General features: G+C 42.2%; 1 protein-coding gene and 1 non-coding gene across 4 annotated transcripts in view; one reads left to right on the forward strand and one right to left on the reverse strand.

The window, feature by feature from the left end:
- The window catches only part of kcnd3 (potassium voltage-gated channel, Shal-related subfamily, member 3), a 392,845-nt gene that overhangs the window by 286,806 nt on the left and 88,634 nt on the right, over nt 1-17,405 (forward strand). The gene's annotated exons all lie outside the window — the stretch shown is intronic.
- LOC134356029 (U6 spliceosomal RNA) lies at nt 10,933-11,038 on the reverse strand. The gene has a single exon (XR_010020268.1). It is a non-coding gene; the product is annotated as a U6 spliceosomal RNA (small nuclear RNA).

Below are 17,405 nucleotides of genomic sequence, written 5' to 3' on the forward strand. Positions count from 1 at the left end.
ATCGCAGGATTGTATATGATGACATAATGTTATATAATGTATATGATGACATATGTTAATGAATTTACTTTGTACTTACTGTGGTACTTTGTATGTATAGATGTGTGGCCAAGTGGTTAAGGCGTCGGTCTAGTGATCTGAAGGTCGCTAGTTCGAGCCTCAGCTGAAGCAGCGTCCTGTATCCTTGAGCAAGGCACTTAACCACATATTGCTCTGTGATGACACTGGTGCCAAGCTGTATTGGCCCTAGTGCCCTTCCCTTGGACAACATCGGAGTTGTGAAGAGGAGAGACTTGCAGCATGGGCAACTGGCGGTCTTCCATACAACCTTGCCCAGGCTGCGCCCTGGAAACCTTCCTAGGCACAAATACATGGTCTCATGAGACTAACAGATGCTTATACGTATATGTGTGAAGAAAGAAAGGGAAAAGTACTAGTCATAGTCATAGTCGTACTTTATTGATCCTGAGGGAAATTGGTTTTCGTTACAGTTGCATCATAAATAATAAATAGTAATAAAACCATAAATAGTTAAATAGTAATATGTAAATTATGCCAGGAAATAAGTCCAGGAACAGCCTATTGGCTCAGGGTGTCTGACCCTCCAAGGGAGGAGTTGTAAAGTTTGATGGCCACAGGCAGGAAAGACTTCCTAAGACACTCTGTGTTGCATCTCGGTGGAATGAGTCTCTGGCTGAATGTACTCCTGTGCCTAACCAGTACATTATGTAGTGGATGCGAGACATTGTCCAAGATGGCATGCAACTTGGACAGCATCCTCTTTTCAGACACCACCGTCAGAGAGTCCAGTTCCATCCCCACAACATCACTGGCCTTACAAATGAGTTTGTTGATTCTGTTGGTGTCTGCTACCCTCAGCCTGCTGCCCCAGCACACAACAGCAAACATGATTGCACTGGCCACCACAGACTCGTAGAACATCCTCAGCATCGTCCGGCAGATGTTAAAGGACCTCAGTCTCCTCAGGAAATAGAAACGGCTCTGACCCTTCTTGTAGATAACCTCAATGTTCTTTGACCAGTCCAGTTTATTGTCAATTCGTATCCCCAGGTATTTGTAATCCCCCACCATGTCCACACTGACCCCCTGGATGGAAACATGGGTCACTGGTGCCTTAGCCCTCCTCAGGTCTACCACCAGCTCCTTAGTCTTTTTCACATTAAGCTGCAGATAATTCTGCTCACACCATGTGACAAAGTTTCCTACCATAGTCCTGTACTCAGCCTCATCTCCCTTGCTGAAGCATCCAACTATGGCAGAGTCATCCAAAAACTTCTGAAGATGACAAGACTCTGTGCAGTAGTTGAAGGTAGTGTTCATGAGTTCATTGTCCATCTGATGGCTGTAGGGAAGAAGCTGTTCCTAAAACATCAGTGTGCATCTTCAGGCTCCTGTATCTCCTTCCTGAGAAGATGGCATGTCACAGATGGTGAAGGTCCTTAACGATGGATGCCGCCTTCTTGAGACATCACCTTTTGAAGATGTCCTTGATGGTGGGGAGGAGCGTCCCACATGATAGAGCCGGTTGAGTCTACAATACTCTGCATCTTCCTTTGATTCTGCATATTGGAGCCTCCATAGCAACCGGTGAAGCAACCAATCTGAATAATCTCCACAGTACATCTGCAGGAATTTGCTAGAGTTTTTGGTGACATACCAAATCTCTTCAAGCTGCTAAAGTATGGCCACAGATGTACCTTCAGTGTGATTGCATTAATATGTTTGGGTCAAGATAGAGCCTCTGAGATATTGTCATCCAGGAGCTTGTAGTCACTCACTCTTTCAACTGCTGACCCTTCAATGAGGACTCATATGGGTTCTCTTAACTTCCCCTTCCTGAAGTTCGCAATCAATTCCTTTGACATGCTGGCCTTAAGTGGTTGCAGTAACAATTCACCTCAGAGTAGAAGACGTTGAGTCCCACCGACATGTGAGGCTGTGGTTTTCACTTTTACATTGTAAAAGGAGTGATTATATCAAGGATTGATTAGAAAGTGATGAGAAGTGGTTAGTGGGATTGGAGAACGGGAAATTGTTCACATGGGTTTTGACACAAATCCATGGCCAAATCCTTCTCTGACTGCTGATGAAGGATCTTTGGCCTGAAATGGTCAATATCTCTCTCTCTCTCACAAAAACAAAAAAAAAATCTGCTGGAAGAATTCAACAGGTTGAGCAGCATCTACGAGGGGTGATTGATAAGTTTGTGGCCTAAGGTAGAAGGAGGTATGGGGGGATTAATCCAGATACAGGGTTTTAACCCAAAGCATTGACAATTCCTTTCCATTCACAGATGCCGTTTAACCTGCTGAGTTCCTCCAGCAGTTTGTTTCTTGTTCAAGATTTGAGCATCCACAGTCTCATGTGCCTCTACTCTCACTCGCTCTCCCCATCTGCTGCCAGTCATACTGAATGCTTCCAGCATTCTGATTTCATTCAAGAATTCTGTCATCTGCAGTATTTTGCTTTTGTACTTAGTAGAAATAACAAATTGAATGAATATGTTTCACAAAAATACGGTCCTGATTTCCTCCCCAAGGCCTTCTCAAATGCGATATTCACCCAGTGCTTGCTAACAAAGCTGAACAGGAATCGTGCCACAACCACCCCCCCAACCCCATAAAAGGGCATTGAGACAATTGTTGAAAGTCTGACCCCTCCAAGATGGTGATACTTAGAAATTGCACCATGGAAACAGAGTACATGGCCCAAATGGTCTCTGTTGGTTGGTAATTTTTTTTAAGTTTTTATTTGTTTTAATTAAGATATACGGCATGGTAACTGGCCTATCGAGGCCATCCCACCCAATTACACCCATGTGACCAATTAACCTATTAACCCATACATCTTTGGAATGTGGGAAGAAACTGGAGCACCTTCAGGAAATCAATGTGCTCATTGTACAAACTCCTTACAGACATGAGTGGTAATTGAACCCAGGTCACTAGTGTTCCGCTAACCTCTGTACTACTGTGCTGCCACTTGTAGGATCATAGAGTAATGCAATATGGAAACAGGCTTTAAAGACCATTGAATTCACACTGGTTGGTAAGCACCATTTTATGATCATCCAATTATATTCTTCCCATATTCCCATCAAATCCATCATTATCCTGCCACTCACCTGCACAATGGAAATAACTTACAGTGGCCAATTAACTTGCCAATTCACACTTCTTCAGGAGGTGGGAGGGAACTGGAGAACCCAGGGGAAACCCACCGATTCACAGGGGGAACGTGCAAACTCCACAGAGTCAGCACCAGAGGTCAGGATTGAACCCTGGTCACTGGAACTGAGAGGCAGCAGCTCTGTTACCTGCCATTATGTCCAAAATGGTGGGCAGGAAATAAGCCACTTTTGTTTTTGATAGCCTGTGGAACACTCTGTCAGAGAGTTGGAAAGATTACAGGAGAAGCCCTTTGTAATTGTTGAAATGTGCTATCTCCCATCAGGAGGCTGCCAAGGGTTGAATTAGCCTTTTGTTAGGTCCACAAGTATCAGCATTCATGAAAAACCAAAGCTGATAATCGCACATCACTCACCCTAACCCTAATGCGTGAATCTTTTACAAGATGGCACTGGAGCTCAGTAACTCATTGCAAGCTTCTCCGAACAAATCTCCTCATTATCTCTAGTATAATCATTTTCTACCTCAATGCACTGCGTAATGAATTGATCTGTATGCAAGACAAGCTTTTCACTGGATCAGTACATGTGACAATAATAATAAACCAATATAGCAACACATCAATAAACCTTCCCCCACATCTCTTCAACCTTTTACCTTTCTTTCTTTCCAATGAAACCATCAGTCTTTACATTTTTGATTCTCAAGCGTTAACCCTGGAAATGAAATCCACCAAGCAAATGCATTGAACAAGCTCACAAGTCACAAGGAAATCTGAAAAATAACTGCAGAATCTGGAAATCTGAAATAAAAACCAATAAAGATGGAAACACTCAGCAGGTCGGGGAGCATCTGTAGAGAGAGGAACTGTTAGCTTTTTAGATCCATGACCCTTTATCACAACATGGAAGTCTTATGTTTCATCTTGTGGTCATGACCCCTCAACTACTGCACCTTACTTGTCCTTTCATTGATCTAAGAACATGTTCCCCCAGGTATTATCTGCCAAGTTCCAAAGACTGATCAGATCTCTGAGAATTGAAGAACAATTTCAAAATGACAATGGGAAAATAACACTAATTACACTGGACAACAATTGTTTTTGAAAATGTTGCTTCCTCAGAAGTCTCTTTTGTTTATGATAGACCACTTGAAACACTACTTGTATCACTTAGGAATTTGGAGAAACACAAGTTGACTTTTATTGAATATAATGTGCTTAATTGCTATAAGACCATAAGACGGTGCTAATGCTTTGCAATAGTTCAACAAAGCTAAAAATGTTTTGTTGATGATTTTCATTTGTGCTCAGTGTCTGAGGCTTCTCGCTTAAATGTCCAGCATTGCTGGATTCCAGTTGCCCTGATACCACTTTTCCATGACCGCAATGTCCTGATGAAACCTTTCACCATGCTCGTCACTGACAGTGCCAGGATTTGCAGGGAAGAAGTCTAAATGGGAATGCAGAAAATGAATCTTTAGTGGCACGTTGCACTGCATGGTTTAGAGTATTTGAAGCATGTTGTCAACCAGCTGCAAATAGTTCTGTGCTTTGTAGTTGCCAAGAAAATCTCAGCAACATCTTTGAATGCCTTCCATGCAATTTTCTCTGGTCCCAGTAGAAGTTCTTTGAATTGCCTGTCATTGATGACTTGTTTGACTTGTGAACCAACAAAAACTCCTTCTTTAATCTTATCATCTGTTATTCTGACTTGAATTATGAATTGAAATAACAAATACGTGATTTTTAAAAATGGTTCATGATAGGAAAATTTCATGGCGATTTTCATGATCAGCAGCCCAAAATCCATAAGCTGCAATCAAATGTATTCAGCGAGCAAAATGTTTGTTGTCCAGTGCTATGTTTGGTTAAAAAAAATTGGCCCTGAGCCACATGAGGATATGTATGCATGGCTGACCATCAGTTTGACCAAAAATCAAAATTTACTGTCAGTTTGGAAAAAGAGCCAAACCACTGAGGATGAGAACTGGTGCTCCCAACCTCCAAGGTCAGTGAGATCTCGCGGGATCAACAGGATCGGAAATCCACGCAGGGCAGGAGGTATGAGGCCAGTAACACCCCAGTCAGTGAGTCAATGAGCCTGGAGTTTGGGATCCCATCGTCGGCAAGGACTGGAGTCGACACCGAAGATCAAAGTCTAAAGTTGGATCAGGAGTCTAAAAGTTAAGGACCGATGGCAGAAGTCTTGGGTCGGCGAGTCTGCAAGTCCACCGGGGAAGTCGTAATCCAATGTCTGCAAGCCCGCAAGCCTAATGGAGGCTGATGGCCCACCCTGTCCTGCACTTGGAGGACAGTCTGGGTGTGTGAGTGGGTGGGTGGGTGGGTGGATAGGAGGGAAGAAAGTGAGAGGACTGTATTGCTCTTACAATTTTGTTGTTGCTGCTCTGATGAGTATTGTGGGCCTGCTATGTTAGAGAGGAATGTATGGCAACACTTGTAGGCTGCCACCCACCCCCACCCCAGCACATCCTTACGTTGTGTTGGTTGTTATTGCAAACAATGCATTTCACCGTATGTTTTGATGGATCATACACATGATAAATAAATGAATCTAAGCTAGCATCTTAAAAGAGAAGAGAGATGGAGGGGGAAGAAAGGCTTAAAAATGAATAATCGATCTTAGGATGTAGAAGGATGAATGCGTCTGACAGACTCGGAATGTGCAAAACTCCACAGAGGGGAATTGGCAGGGGCCTGTGAAGGCTGGAGAGGTTACAAAAATGGGAATGATAAATGACTGTGGAGAGATTTTCAGTATATGATGACAGTTTTAAAATTGTGTTGTTGCAATGAGAGCCAATATAGGTCAGCAAGCGCAACGCAGTGTGACCACTGCATGGCACAGGGTCCACTGCCCAATGTCCTCATCATAGCAATGATCACAAATACTTTTACTCTTCGGAATTTTAAAAACACTCTTCCACTCTGTGCTCCCTGGAATTGCAATGATGTGCACACGCCCTCTACTGTAGAGAGAGCTACAGTCAGTTCACACCACAGACACTTTAAGTATTAGAGTCAGAGTGTCATAAATTAATACAGCACAGGCCCTTTGGCCAAACTAGTCCACGCTGAACACAGTATCTTCCACCTTTTATGCTATCATCATTATTTTGTCCCTGTCTAATTAGCTGTGAGTCACTTCCATTAGTATTAAGACCTTGTGTTCAGAAGCATACATGCCAGCAAAGCTAACATTATAGGAGCATCACCTCTAGAGTGGAAACTGGTGGGTGTGTATCATTTAACATGGGAATGGACACAACATCTACATACATATTTGCCAGACATCCTTGCCATCTGAATCAGAGAGCTGTTGTTTCCAGTTCCACTCCAGACATCTGAACACCAAACCCTGGACTGATTGTCCAGCTCTGCTGGCTCTCTGTACATCTGGCCTCAGATGAGATGTTAAATTAAGGACATCTTGTTCTGCTGGACCTCTTCATTGTTGAACAAAAGAGGTGAGGGAGGGAAAGAGGGAGGTGGAAATGACCAAGACTCAATGATAGTGAGACATCTAAAATCATTGGTACCTTGCTTGACATAGGATCAGAAGATGTAGAATCCCTGTGAGTAAAGTTAAGAAACTACAAAAGTAAAAAGACCCTGATAGGAGTTACATACAAGCCTCCAAATAATAGCCAGGATGTGGGATACAAATTACAGCAAGAAACAGAAAAGGCATGTAAAAAGGGCAACGTTATGATAGTCACTGGAGATTTCAATTTACAGGTAAATTGGGAAAACCAGGTTGGTGCTAGTTCCCAAGAGAGGGAATTTGTAGAATGCCTGTGAGGTGGCTTTCTAGAGCAACTTGTCATTGAGCCCACTGGGGGAAAGGCAATTCTGGATTGGATGCCGTGTAATGAATCAGAGTTGATAAGCGACCTTAAGGTAAAGAAATCCTTAGGAGGCAGTGGTCATACTATGATTGAATTCACCCTGCAGTCTGAGGGTGAGAAGGTAAAGTTAGATGTATTAGCATTACAGTGGAGTAAAGGGAATTACAGAAGCATGAGTGAGGAGCTGGCCAAAGTTGACTGGAAGGCGGCAGTAGCAGGGATGACAGCAGAACAGCAATGGCTGCAGTTTCTGGGGGCTATGCAGAAGGTGCAGGATACATACATCCCAAAGATGAAGTATCCTAAAGGGAGGATAAGGAAACTTTGGTGGACAAGGCAAGTCAAAGACAGCATAAAAGCAAAAGAGATGGCACATAATATAGCAAAAATTAGTGGGAGGTTAGAGGATTAGGAAGCTTTGAAAAACCAACAGAAGTGAACTAAAAAAAAAGCCAAAAGGAGAGAAAAGATTAAATATGAAGGTAAGTTAGCCAATAATATAAAAGAGGATACCATATGCTTTTCAAATATAGAGAGTAAAAGAATGATAAGAGTGGATATTGGACCGGTGGAAAATGATGCCGGAGAGGTAGTAATGGAGCACAAAGAGATGACGGCCAAGCTGAATAAGTATTTTGCATCAGTTCCACTATGGAACACATTAACAGTTTGCCTGAAATGCGAGAGAGTCAAGGAGCAGAAGTGAGTGTTGTTCCTATTACTAAGGAGAAGATGCTTGGGGAGATGAAAGGTCTGAAGGTAGATCAGTCACCTGGACCAGATAGATACACCACAGGGTTCTAAAGAGGTGGCTAAAGAGATTATGGAGGCATTAGTAATGATCTCAAGAATGCCTAGATTTTGGAAGGTTCCAAAGGACCAGAAAATTGTGAATGTCACTGCACTCTTTAAGAAGAGAAGGAGGCAGAAGAGAGGAAATTATAGCCAGTTGCCTGACTTCAGTGGTTGAGACGATGTTGCAGTCTGTTACTGAGGATGAGATTTCGGGGTATTTGGAGGCACATGATAAAATAAGCCAAAGTCTGCATAGTTTCCTTAAGTGGAAATCTTGTCTGGCAAATCTGTTGGAATTCTTTGAGGAAATAACAGAGTGAATAGACAAAGGAAAGTCAGTGGATGGTTGTGTACTTGGATTTTCAGAAGGCCTTTGACAAGGTGCTGCTCACGAGGCTGCTTAATAAGAAAAGAGTCCATGGTTTTACAGGGGAGATACTAACAAGGACAGAAAAATGCTGACTGGTAGGAGGCGAAGGGTGGGAATAAAAGGAGCCTTTTCTGGTTGGCTGCCGGTGACTAGTGGTGTTCTGCAGGATTTGGTGTTGCAATGAATTCCTTTTACATTATATGTCAATGATTTGAATGATAGAATTAATGGCTTCTTAGCTAAGGTAGCGATAACTCAAAGATAGGTGAAGGGCAAGTAGCACTGAGGAAGCAGAGAGTTTATAGAGGACTTAAGCAGATTGGGAGAATGGTCAAAGAAGTAGCAGATGGAATATGGTGTCAGGAAGTGGTCGAAAGAATAAAGGCATAGACTATTTTCCAAATGAAGAGAAAATTCAAAAATCAGATATGCAAAGGGACTTGGGAGTTTTTGTGTTAATTTGTAGGTTGAGTCAGTGTAGAGGAAAGCAGATGCAATGTTAGCATTCATTTTGATAGGACTAGAATATAAGAGCAAAGATGTAATGCTGAAGCTTTATAAGGCATTAGTCAGACTGCACTTGGAGTACTGTGAGTAGTTTTGGGCCTCATATCTAAAAAAAAAATGTGCTTGCATTAGAGAGGGTCCAGAGGAGCTTCACAGAATGACTCTGGGAATGATAGATATCATATGAGGACTGTTTGGTGGTTCTAGCCAGTACTTGCTGGAGCTTAGAAGAATGGGGGGAGGGGGATCTCATTGAAACCTATTAATTATTGAAAGGTCTGGACAGAGTGAAAGTGGAGAGGATGTTTCCTATAGGTTGGTGAATCTAGGACCAACTGGCAGAACCCCAGAATGGAGATGAGGAGGAATTTCTTTTGCCAGACGGTAGTGAATCTGTGGAATTCATTGCCACAGCTGTCACTGGAGGCCATGTCATTGAGTAAAATGGAGGCTGATAGGTGCTTAGGTTCTTAATTAGTCAGAGCTTCAAAGGTTATAGGGATAGGCAGGAGAAAGGAGTTGAGAGGGATAATAAGTCACCCATGATGGAATGGAGGAGTAGATTTGATAGGTTAAGTGGCCTAATTCTGTTCCAAATGTATGTCTTATGGTCTTTATGGTCTTATTTTAGTACTCAGTTTTCTGGAGTGGAGCACAAAATCACCACTTTCTTAGCGAGTGCTGACACAGAATTTACCACCATTTCATATTCTATGTCAATTCTTAAAACCATTTGGTGTGTTGCTGACCTGTTTGCACTTTGCTGTGGAACCTTCCATAGTTTCAGGCTAGCTTTTGGATATTTCTTCAATAGCAGCTTGTTTTTTTTTGTTTGTTTTTGAAAATATCAGCTTACATGATAGAGTGTAAGATGATAAGAGGCATGGATGAGAGTGGACAACCAAAGGCTTTTTTTCCCAGGGCAGTAATGGCTTAAACAAGGGGCATAAATTTAAAGTGATTGGAAGATAGTATTGGTGGAATGTCAGATGTAGGTTTTTCACACAGAGAGCGATGGGTGTGTGGAGCAAGCTACCGGGTTGGAGGTAAAGACAAATACTTTAGAGTCATTTAAGAGACTTCTAAGGACATGGATGAAAGAAAAATGGAGGATTACATGGGAAGGAAGGATTTGACTGATCTTAGAGTAGGTTAGAAGGTTGGCACATTGTCGGCTGAATAGCCCGTACTGTGCTGTATGTATAAACGTTCTATGTACATGAATTTAACCGTCTGACAAATATTGCTTACTCAGAGGACGCACTTTAAACTTTTATTTTCTTACTTAATTGAGATAGAATCACTGAATTTTATAAATAAATAACAACAACTTGGGAAAGTGTCTGAAACCCTTAGTGCCTAAACATCCAAGTACTGAACACGGCCTCGATGACAGATTGGCTGCTGAACCTCACTGAACAGAAGATCCCAAGTTAATTCTCTGCTCTGTAATAAATTAATTGTTTTTAGTATGCTTGGACTTTTTGCTGTCAGGGAAGAGAGAAGGAAGGAGGGGAGTGGAAATGAGCAAGAATTTGTAATCCTGGCACCCATTCATTGACTCAACTTATATATAAGTTGTACAGATCACAGAAACAGGCTACTCTATCCTGCAGGTGTGTGTGCTGGTGCTCACATTCCACACAAGCATTCTCCTACCATTCTTCACCTAGCCCCGTCAACAAACCTGACTGTTCATTCTCCTCCATGGATGCTGCCTGACCTGCTGAGTTGCTCCAGCATTTTGTGTGTGTGCCTCAAGATTTCCAGCATCTGCAGAACAGCTTGTGTCCGCCATGCCCCACTGCTCCTTTTCTGCCCCATATCCATACCGTCCGCCACGACCATTTCCTCGAGCAACAAATCCACAACCTAACTCTGCTCAGTATGAAGACAAGGGGCAGAATATACAGGCACATGACCAAATGGTAAAAAAGTAAAGATGACTGAGTGGAAAATCATGAGTTGGTTGAAGGGCAGGAGTGACATCTGTAGTGTATTTAATATTTCAGTAATATTGGAAAGATATTGTTTGATTAAGCATTTTTTGTTCGGATAATTCATTATGGGTTATATGTAAGAAGTACATGAATGGTATACATCTTTACGCCAGCACATCATAGGTGAGCGCCTTACTAAAGAGAAAATATACAAACTCCTTACAGACAGTGGAGGGAATTGAAGTCCAATCTTACAGCCCGTGTTGTAAAGTGCTGTGCTAACCACTACACTACCATGCTGCTGTGATATATGGACCACTTCACAAACTTGTGTGGAGTCCTTGCCCACAGGGACGTTGCTAATCTTCTCCTTATCATTCCAATTTTAGCATATGTGCCGCCGAAGTCTCATTCAATAACCCGAATACTATAATACCCTTACTAGACCAGTGGCCACAATTATGTTGGATCTGGCACTCGCCATAATTTGCATCGTTTGGCAACCTAAACACGCTGTTCCTTTCCCCTACTGGCCTCCACAGTACTTTGAGATAGAGTGAGGTGTCCTCACACATGGGAATGACTGTCCTCTCCGAACTCGGCCCTATGCAGGCTCAACTTCTGTAGCTCAGTAGGTAACTACTGCTGCCTCTGAGTCAGAGAGACGGGAGTTCAAGTTCAATTGTAGAGACCAATATGGAGAAAAATAGGCTGTTGCTCCCAGGGAGTGCTGCGTGTCAGCGGGTCCAGCTTTCAGATGACATGACAAACTGAGGTCCTATCAATCACTTTGGGCTTAAACGATCTCATGGCACCACTTGAAAGTGAGAAAGGCACGCTCTCCAAGGTCCTGTGTGAGACTTTCCGACAATACCACTTAAAGAGAAAACCTGGTTATAGAAGATCATCCTCTCTGTTTAAAAAAAGTACAGTACAGGATAAGAAAAAACATTTTCTAAAATATCACCCCAGGAAAGGGCTAGAGTTTTGAAGGCTGTTTGATAGAGCTTATAATACCAGTTAGTATTCTAATACAACGTAAGAGCTGGTACTAATCTGGGGATGCAAAATGAAAAAGTGTGCCCTATGGGGGTGCCAATCACTACAGTATTAATTACAGCACTGAACCTAACAAGCAGAGAGTGGTGTCTTGCCAGGAATGCAGCAGCTGAGAGACTGGACTTCAATTTTCTTTGCTCTTGCACGTCTCACACTATCCAGATGATCAATTGGACTTGAATTGGTTAGCACATTATCAGGAGGTAATTTGAGATCCGGCAGCTAATTAGAAGTTGATGACAACTGCAGAGGAGACTTGCTAAGAAAAATGGTCATATAGCCCATTCAGTCGGCTAAATATTACAACTAGACCTGAGTGGTTCAAGGGCATAGTTTATGCCCTTATTTAAATGTCTTTTTTAAGCGCTGACAAGGCCAGAATCTCTAAAACCCCTGAGGAGGAAGTGGTGAGTTACCTTCTTGAACTTCTGTGGTCTTTCTTGAGGTGTTCCTTCAGGGCTGTTGGGGGTAAGATCCTAGAATTTTATCTCAGGAACTCTGAACGGACATCAATACATTCCATAAAGCTGATGCACAGCTTGAAGGGCCCCTGCAGCCTTGGTTCAGCTTGGTGGTAGATGATTCAGAATTGGAGGTTGGTGTCAGAGCAGCCTGCAGCCTGGGTGAGTGATTGCCGAGTGTTTTGTAGATGGTACACACTACAGCCACTTTGCATGAGTAAGAAAAGAAATGAATGTTTTGGGTGGTGGATGGGCTATTCTGCTTTGTCCTTGATGGTGCCAAGATTCCCAACAGTGTTAAAGCTCCATTCGTTCAGGTACCTGCAGCAAATTCCATCTCACTCACTCCTGACTTGGCACTTTGGCCAAAGTATGAACCACTAGAAGAAAGACTCGGTTTTGAGAGGTCCATAATCCAAAGGTCAAAGATGATCAATTTTCTATTTATATATCCAAAGGTGGATATATAAATTATACCTGTGTACACATTCAGTGCCCACTTTATTAGTTACCTCCTGTACTTAAAGTAGCCACTGAGGGCATGTTCATGGTCTTCTGCTGCTGTTTTGATGTGCTGTGCGTTCAGAGACGCTCTTCTGCACACAACTGTTGTGAGGTGAGGTCCTCCATCGGTCAGAGTTGACCGTGGATATTGCGTCCTAGCTGTTCAGATACACAAGCCTGGTCAGTATGATATGGAGAGCAAGCTGCTACCCATGTAATAAGCTCCCCCTCTCCACGCATCTGATGAACCCAAAGGAACTGCAGACACCGATGCAGTTTGGTACCAGCAGCGTTGCAGGAGTTGCCAGTCAGCATTGAACTCAACTTAGGACTGCCTTAGGGACCCCAGCTCCGGATTTTTCCCTTGGGATTTACTCCTGAAGCCTTCCCCATGAGTGGATGTAGCCACAAGGCAGCAGATGTTTGAGATCAGTTTTCCTTCTCCTAGATGAACTGCCAACCATGGCTGTCGAGCCCCACCTTACCAAAGCGACAGGTCTTATGGCACCGGTAACCCACCTTTGCCCCTTCTCCAGTCAGTAGAAATGGTTCTGCCAGGCTTAGTAGCGAAGCCACACAAGAAAGCCAGGAGCTGGGCTTGATTGTCAGAGGCTATTTGAGGCATACGCCATTGGGAGCATTTAATAGTGGTGGCAGTTTGTCCCCATTACCACCCCCCCCCCGGCTATAACAACCTTAAGAAACCACAACTGTTGTAACATGTGGTTATTTGAGTTACAAGTGCCTTCTTGTCAGCTCGAACCAGCCTGACCAAGCTCCTCTGACCTCTCTCATTAACAAGGCACTTTCACTCACAGAAATGCCTCTCACTGGATGTTTTTATTTTTTGTTTTTCATACCTGTCAACTCTGGAGAATGTTGTGAGTGAAGATCCCAGGAGACCAGCAATTTCTGAGATAATCAAACCACCCCATATGGCATCAACAATCATTCCACGGTCAAAGTCACTTAGATCACATTTCTTCCCCATTCTGATGTTTGGTCTGAACAGCAACTGAACCTCTTGACCATGTCCAGATGCTTTTATGCATTGAGTTACTGACACATGATTGGCTGAGTAGATATTTGCATTAATGAACAGGAGTACAGGTGTACCTCATAAAGTGGCCATTGAGTGTGATAATACATACTGTACATTTTGCTCTGTAATTTATAACTAATTTGATATATTTTAAGTATTTTACTGTACAGCTGCCACAAAACAACAAATTTCATGACCAATGCCAGTAATAATAAACCTGATTCTGATTCAGAATTTAATACTTAAATCCAGGTATGTTTGTGACATGGATGTCACTTGCCACTTATCAGCCAATATCTAAGTATTGTCTAGTCATGTTGAATACAAGTACCTCTCTTGACTTGTTCAGCACCACATCAGACATGCTATCAGTGTAATCTATAAGCACTTGGCAAAGCAGTCTAACTTGGACAAGTAAAAACCTGGTTATACCTCTTCCATTTCCAACAAAATCTTTCAAGAATAGCTCTGGAGGTCTGAGATCAATAAAGGAAGAAAAGAATACATCTTTATCTTTTGAGGTGAAGGACAAATAATTTTAGTTTTTTTTTCATCCTCTAGTCTGGCTCTGAGTGACCTTTTGGGGCCCAGGTCTAGTATTGTGCAGGTCTTTCATTAGCAATTTCAGTGGGGTACAATGATCTGCAAGATGTTTTGAATTTCCAACATATCCTCAACCTCCATCCTAGATTTGCCTCTTGTTACAGATAGGCAGATGTTCATGAACTTGTGGAACAACCAGGTAAAGTTGACACTGTGAAGGATGGTTGGGTTTTGGGGTTTTCCATAGAGGAAATATGGCCCACTTTAGGGAAAGAGGGAAATTTTGTCACTGTGCAATGAAAGCATGAACAGATAATTATTTAAGAATGAATACATCGTACTCTTCTTCTGAGTAGCCTGCTGTGATGGCTTTAGAGTTCAATGGACAGATTTCAGGATGAGTTATCTACAGAGATCCTGCACTTTGTCCTCTTTCATGCATGTATTGTTTTATGATGTCCACAATGCAAAAGACACCTTGTGTATTGAGCCTATGCTGTTCCTATGATCTTCTATCCAACAGAACCCCCACTCACACTCCACCCAAAAAAAGCCCCATTCACAGCTTTAGCATCCCTACTGCTGACTGATCTCTCTCTATGACTTCTGATCCTCGACTGTCCTATAGGAGGATATAGCTCTCCTCTATTTATCATATCAAACTCACTTCAACTATTAGATCAATGTTTGTTCATCTATGCTTAAGAGAACTTAGAGTTTGTCTATGAAACCTTGTATTATCATTTAACCTTTAAGCTGTGTAGGTATGCTAGCCAAATTGGGCACCAATGTACTACTCATAGTGTAACTAATCACCACTAGTACATGTGATTAATATTGATGCAAATTAAGACATTAATTTACATATCTGGAAGAGCTAATAACGAAAAGAGTTTGAATAGACAAGTGTTGGACACCAGGGATAATATCCCTGCTGTTTTTCATAATACTACCAAAATGGTTACTCCCACCTTAGATAAGCTTCTATAGATGCACAGTGGAGAGAATCCTAACTAGTTGCATCACAGTCTGGTATGGAAACACTAACGCCCAGGAACTGAAAAGGCTACAGAAAGTGATATATATAATCCAGTCCATTACATGCAAAGCCTTCCCCACTATTGGGTACAGTATGTGGACCACTGCCACAAAAAAAGCCAATAACCATCAGCAAACATCACCACCCCACCATCCAAGCCTTGCCCTCTTCCTACCATCAGGCAGGAGGTACAGAAACATTAAGTCGCTCACCACCAGGTTCAGGAACAGTTATCACCCTTCAATCAACCAGTGTGAATAATTTCATTTTCCACTTTTCTGAACTGGTTCTACAAACTGAAGAGGCCTTTAAAGGGCTCTTTATAACTCCTATTCTCAGTGTTTTTTATTTGCAGTTTGTCTTCATCTACTGCACAGTGCTTTCACTGCTACCCATTAAGAATCAATGTAAAAATTTCTACTCAAACCTTTGGAGAGGAACTTGAATCAACAACAATGTGATGCAAAAATAACTGTGCTACTTAATTATACAGCTATCATACATGAAGGAGCTATATACATCACAGTGGTTTCACTGGGATAAGGAGTGAAAGGCTGGAGGAAAAATATAACCTTAACCTTCTCCTTCCAAAGCTCCTACCCCATTATAGCCTGTACTTCAGGCATTTAATCTAAGGAAGTGTTCTATTTAAACAGTTCATAAGACCCAGAGGTATTTATGAAAACTACAAAAAAAAAGTGTCAGTTGTCAGTTTTTACAATTCAACCCTGAATTTAAACATCCTTCAGAACCAAGCTATCAGGGGAGTATGGCATCCACACCATCTTTGATTGATTCGTTTAATGACTGTTTATAATCTGCTCAGTAACTCTCTCTCTTAATTTAATTCTTTTTTCTCTTTAATGTCCTCCCTGCCTTTCTATCATTGCAAGCACCTGACATAATCTCAGACACTCTGACCCTCTATCACTCTCTCTCTCGTTCTAATCTCCCCTTGCAAAATTTCCTCTTTCTACCTCTCCATAATCCACTCCCTATGTCGCTCTCTTTTTTAACCTATTTGCTCTCTTTGTGTTTCCGTCTTCCTCTCTGCATAATTTGAAGATTATCCAACTCTTTTTCTGTCTGATAGTCTGGCATTCTACTTTTCTATCTATACTATCAATCTCACTTTCTCTACAATCTACCTGTCTTCTTCGTTCACATTACCACACACCTTACCTTTCGCACTCTGTTGGCTTAACAGGAAAGGGTTTGGTGCGGTTTCTACCTCATTTCCAGTGATAATATGTATTCATTTTTTAACTGCCTGTTATGCCACTGGTGTTTAGGGTAGCAATGAAGGTCCTCCATCTCGGGTGGTGTTCAGGGCTTCCTTCATCATGTCAGTAGCTTCCTCTCGGTTTCCACTACCATCAGAATGCAAGTCCTGGGAGGAGACCCTGGAAAACCATCACGCTCAGATGCAGAAAAAGTCTTCATTGCTGTTTCCATTGCAATTTTGTTTTACCAGTCAGGATTGTTAGCCCTGGGCTGAATCTACAAACTTGGAGGACCAGTGGACCACCCTTAGTCTGCCTCTAGTCTTTGACCTGTTTGGCTTGGGTGACCTTACCATGGGTGACCATACCAAGACCCTGTCTTGACTCCAGCCAACATAGCTCTCTGGGTCATTGAGGTACACAAGCCTCCAAACCCAATGACAAGTTTGTGGTCTTCTTGGAGGGATGATAACGTGTGAACAATACTAATTGAGGCACAGAGAATCCACAAATGTCCAGCAAGGGAGTTGACAAATAGTATTTTGATGCAGAAATGATTGAGTCTGAGGTTAACCCACACCATTCAAACAGTGCACAGTGAGTTTGAGTGGTACATCAAAGCTGCTTTAAAATTGAAATGCAATTGCTTATTGCCTGTGTGAAGTCAGCTGTACTCTGCATCATTCATGTTCAATTTGACCTACAAGTCCTCAATGAAGCAGTGTAAAAGAGATTTTCTCACCAAGACAGACTGTGATTTGTCACAATGTTTGCTTCAGATGACCAAATTGAAGAAATAGAAAGCATTCCATCAACCAGTAATACCTTCTGGGACAACATACAGCTCTTGGTCCAACAGATCTCTGTAAACATTACCTGCAATGTTTTAGTGAACATTAAAATGCA

This window comes from Mobula hypostoma, chromosome 13 (genome assembly GCF_963921235.1).
Source record: "Mobula hypostoma chromosome 13, sMobHyp1.1, whole genome shotgun sequence".
Classification (NCBI taxonomy): Eukaryota; Metazoa; Chordata; class Chondrichthyes; order Myliobatiformes; family Myliobatidae; genus Mobula; species Mobula hypostoma.